The 5,227-nt window shown below is 42.8% G+C and overlaps 1 pseudogene across 1 annotated transcript; it reads right to left on the bottom strand.

The window, feature by feature from the left end:
* Positions 1-3,421: 3,421 nt before the first annotated feature.
* LOC111525731 lies at positions 3,422-4,538 on the bottom strand (annotated as a pseudogene). Its single transcript, XR_002726246.2, has one exon. The product of XR_002726246.2 is annotated as a 60S acidic ribosomal protein P0 pseudogene (transcript).
* Between the last annotated feature and the right edge of the window lie 689 nt (positions 4,539-5,227).

The raw sequence follows: 5,227 nt of genomic DNA, 5'->3' as shown, positions 1-5,227 counted from the left end.
GAGAGCAATGTTGCTTGACCATAAATGAAGGAGAATTACTTGGTGCTGCCATATTCTCTAGGGGGCAAGTGCAGCTTCACAAAAGGGTGTCTTTTTTTTTTTGCCAGCAAAAACTAAAACAAACAAAAACCTTCCAACTCTTAGCTAAGGGGAATTCTGTGGATCTAACTTGTGTTCTTACTCCTTATAACTTCTTGTTATTTTGTTCCTTTTGAGTTCTTGTACTTTATATAGGAGGTAGTAATTTGGAACATGGTTGACTTAACTACCCTGGTTGCATTGACATACATAGCGCTTAAATTGTGCCCAACACATTTCTGAGGGCTTTATGCATTAACTCATTTAATGTTTTTACCATCCTAGAAGGTAGGTAGATACTATTAATATCATCATTTCCAGTTTGCAGATGAAGAAACTGATGCAGGGAGACAAACTCATAGTAAAATAGCTATCTAGTCGAGTTTTGGACACAGGGAGTATGGTTCCAGAGTCTATGCTTGTGACCTGGGGTTTCCAAGTTTTAATATGAAGTAGAAGCCGTGAAAAAGTATGTTAAGATGCAGAATCCCAGGCCACGCTCTCAGAAATTTGAATTTAATTTGTCATAGAGGGCCCTAGGTATTTCTGCTTTTAACACGTGCCCTATATGCTTACAATGTGGGTGTTCCTCAGACTACACTTTGAGAAACATTGCTCTAAACTACTACATTATCCAGTCTCGTCACTGTTGTTGAAAGTCTGATTGTGCCCTGTTTCCTGCTATCCCAGTACACTGCAGAATGCATAGAAAAAAAGATGTGAAAATAACATTCTGTGGGTGACTTCTATTTATCTATCTATCTATCTGTCTATCTATCTATCTATCTATTTTTGTATGTATTTTACAACATTGGTTCTGTCTATATACATATAAATCAGTTTGAATGAAACCAGTTTTAAGTGAAGTTTTAAAAACTTTACATGATATCAAGTATTTCTTTGGACTTAATCTTTATTTTTTTATTCTTTGAGACAGAGTCTTGCTCTGTCGCCCAGACTGGAGTGTAATGGCGCAATCTCAGCTCACTGCAACTTCTTCCTCTTGGGTTCAAGTGATTCTCCCACCTGGGCCTCCTGAGTAGCTGGGATTACAGGTACCCACCATCATGCCCGGCTAATTTTTGTAGAGATGGGGTGTCACCATGTTGGTCAGGCTGATCTTGAATTCCTGACCTCAGGTGATCCACCTGCCTCAGCCTCCCAAAGTGGTGGGATTACAGGTGTGCGCCACCGTGCCTGGCCTGGACTTAATCTTTAGCTATCTATTTTTATGCTCTATAGATTCATTTAGAAATAAATTTGTGGTCACTCTAAGAAGAGACAATCCTTGTATTTTTGTTACTAGATGCTTTGTGATCAAAAGGTGACACATGTGTATAGTTCTGATACTGGGGTCAGAACTAATTTTTTTGTGTCATTTTATAATGGCCTTTTAATGCATGTCACTATGCTTTGAGAATGTGACCTGGTCTATGGCATTTTCCTATTTATTCAAAAATGTCTAGTGTTTCTTGTGAGTTTTACTATATTTCTTTTAACTCTCTGCCATAATTCTTATGCAACTGTGAAAAAAGATGTGCTGTCAGAGTAGAGTGAACATTGAACTCAGTGCTAAAATGATCAGATACTATTTGGAGTCTCATTTTTAAAATCTGAAATAAAAGCAGTATCTTTTTTCAATCTTATATTTATGTAAATTGGGTATTCAGAGGCATCTGTTTTTAGGTTAAAATTATAACTCATTTCCACTTGATAGAGAAAAGGGAAAAAAAAATCAGAAGGTCCTCACCAGTTACAATGTAGCCCTCTGAATTGACAAAGGTTCCTGACAGCTTCATCCTCTCCCTTAACACCAATATCCTTGGACTTATAATGAATGTCCCTTCCTCTAACTATAACTAAGTGAAATGATGTGAGAGACAGAGCTCTTGCTTGGGGAAGAGAAAGAGGAGAGTGGGGGATGAGATTTTTCTAGAGACTAGAACAAAGGAATCTTAACAAAGATGACAGAGGCTCAGAATGCTTAGTGCATCAATAGAGGCAGGAACCAAAGTGAGAAGGGAAGAGAGGAACTTTGAATGACAGTGAAGTGTGAATTATTTTCCATATCCTCCTTTTATTCTCCAGCGGACTCAAAATCTTGTGTTGTGATCCATTTCCTAAGAAGCAGCTTGTCTCTTGTTTCCTTTTGCCTGTGACCATGTTCCAGAAAGTTCTGCACTCATGGGCCTAAACACTGAGAAAGGACCACTCCATTTCCCCCACTTTCTAACTGAAGCTTTGTACTGTTTTGGCAGCCTGGGTGGATTTAACCTAACTTAGAAACTTTCCTATAAGGATACGGTTATTTTTTATTTTTTTATCCTCTTTAGATTGGGGGTAGGCCAAAAAGAAATAATTGACTTCTGCTTCTGACCAAGATGAAGTAATTGAGACCAAGTTTATCTTTCCAATTGAATCAATGAAAAAAAATCAGGCAAAATATATAGAACAAAGTTTGTTAAGACATTGGAGATCAGGCGGTGAAAAAGTGATACCTGGGGGATGGGGAGCAAACAAGGTGAGCTCTGTATTTGCCTCAGGTTATTGCTTGAATGAGTTCCCAGGTGGCTGTCCAGGGAGAGGAGACGCAGGTGGGGCCAGTGGACCCAGTGAGTTGAGAGGACCTGAAAGTCTAGGAAGACAAAAGCAGCTAGAGTTTGCAGGGCAGGGTTCTGGAGAACAGAGAGCCGCAGAGGAGAGAAATCCAGAGACCTGCTAAGGGTCTCCTTTCACTTTTTTGTTTGAGACAGAGCCTCTCTCCTTCTGTTGCCCGCGCTGGAGTGCAGTGGTATGATCTTGGCTCACTGCAACTCTCCCTCCCGGGTTCAAGCGATTCTCCTGCCTCAGCCTCCTGAGTAAGTGGGATTACATGTGCCCACCAGCATACCCAGCTAATTTTTGTATTTTAGTAGGGACAGGGTTTCACCATGTTGGCCAGGCTGGTCTTGGACTCCTGACCTCAAGTGATCTGCCTGCCTCAGCCTCCCAAAGTGCTGGGAGCCACTGTGCCTGGACTCTCCTTCAATTTTTATCTTTTGTTTGTTTGTTTGTTTGAGATGGAGTCTCACTCTGTCACCAGGCTGGAGTGCAGTGGTGCCAACTCGGCTCACTGCAACCTCGGCCTCCCGGGTTCAAGCAATTGTCTGCCTCAGCCTCCTGAGTAACTGGGATTATAGGCGTGTGCACCATGCTTGGCTAATTTTTATATTTTTAGTAGAGACGGGGTTTCACCGTCTTGGCCAGGCTGGTCTTGAACTCCTGACCTCATGATCTACCCACCTCTGCCTCCCAAAGTGTTGGGATTACAAGTGTGAGGCACCGCTCCCGGTTGTCTCCTTGATTTTTTTTTTTTTTTTTTAAAAACAAGCACGCCTTTATTTCCTTGTTTTGCAAATAAAGCTGGCTAAGTTGGTTGCTTTTTGGTGATTAGTCAAAGAGACCAAATCCCATATCCTCATCCGACTCCTCTGACTCTTCCTTGGCTTCAACCTTAGCTGGGACTGCAGCAGCAGCAGCAGCAGGAGCAGCCATAGTGGCAGCAACCACAGGGGCAGCAGCCACAAAGGTAGATGGGTCAGCCAAGAAGGCCTTGACCTTTTCGGCAAGTGGGAAGGTGTAATCTGTCTCCACAGACAAGGCCAGGACTTGTTTGTACCCGTTGATGATAGAACCGGGTACTGATGCAACAGTTGGGTAGCCAATCTGCAGACAGACACTGGCAACATTGCGGACATCCTCCAGGAAGCAAGAATGCAGACTTTCCTCTGTGATGTCAAACACTTCAGGGTTGTAGGTGCTGCCATTGTCAAACACCTGCTGGATGGCCAGCCCAAAGGAGAAGGGGGAGATGTTGAGCATGTTCAGCAGCGTGGCTTCTCTGGCTCCCACTTTGTCTCCAGTCTTGATCAGCTGCACATCACTCAGGATTTCAATGGTTCCCCTGGAGATTTTAGTAGTCATACCTAAAGCCTTGAAAAAGGAGGTCTTCTCGGGCGCGAGGCCAGTGTTCTCGGCTGGCACAGTGACTTCATATGGGGCAATGGCACCAGCACAGGCAGCAGCTGGCACCTCATTGGCCAGCAGCATGTCCCTGATCTCAGTGAGGTCCTCCTTGGTGAACACGAAGCCCACATTCCCCCGGATATGAGGCAGCAGTTTCTCCAGAGCTGGGTTGTTTTCCAGGTGCCCTCGGATGGCCTTGTGCATCTTGGTGTTCTTGCCCATCAGCACCACGGCCTTCCCGCAAAGGGACATGCGAATCTGCTGCATCTGCGTGGAGCCCACATTGTCTGCTCCCACGATGAAACATTTCGGATAATCATCCAATAGTTGGATGATCTTAAGGAAGTAGTTGGACTTCCAGGTCGCCCTTTCTTCCCGGGGCATCATGGCGGTGCGTCAGGGATTGTCACACGGGGTTTAAAGACGATGTCACTTCCACGAGGATGCCTGGTGAGAGAAGCTCCTTTGATTTTTAAGGAGAATGTTGATGGGCACATGTGTGTGGGAAAACTTCTCTTGCCTCCCAGAAAAATTAGAAGAAAAAGTACCAATAACTCACACAGAGATAGAAATAGTGCCTATTTCCATCACCCAGATGGGAAAACTTATAATTCACGGGACATTGGGTAGAATACTTAGAAAAATATTGTCTAGCAGTGGAGAATTATTAGCTCTAGACTAAATGCTGCTCTGGTATTGCCTAATGAATCTCAAAAGCATGATTCAAATGTGTCAGACTGTTTCCAAGTAAGGTAACTGTGTCTTTTAACAAAACTCAAAAATATCTGTAGAAGTGCAAATATATCCAGCACCCATCAAGGGAAAATTCAGAATGTCTGGAATTAATTAAAAAATTCCTAGGCATGCAAAAAAGTGGTAAAATGTGACCCATGATGAGGAGAAAAACCTGTCAATTGACACCAGACCAGAACTTGCTTAGATGTTAGAAATCGCCAACAAGGACATTTCAACAGTTATTGTAACTGTATTATTCTATAGCACAAAAGCTATAGCAAAAATGTTAAGTTCAGACCTGGAAAATAAAAAAGGTCCAAATTGAACTTACAGGGCTGAAAGCTATAATGTCTTAAATTAAAAAGACACTGTATTAGGTTAACAGCAGCTTAGACATTTTTAAAGAAAA

This window comes from Piliocolobus tephrosceles, chromosome 10 (assembly GCF_002776525.5).
Source record: "Piliocolobus tephrosceles isolate RC106 chromosome 10, ASM277652v3, whole genome shotgun sequence".
Taxonomy (NCBI): Eukaryota; Metazoa; Chordata; class Mammalia; order Primates; family Cercopithecidae; genus Piliocolobus; species Piliocolobus tephrosceles.
Note: the sequence above shows the minus strand (reverse complement) of the source record. Positions and strands in the feature narration are given on the sequence as shown.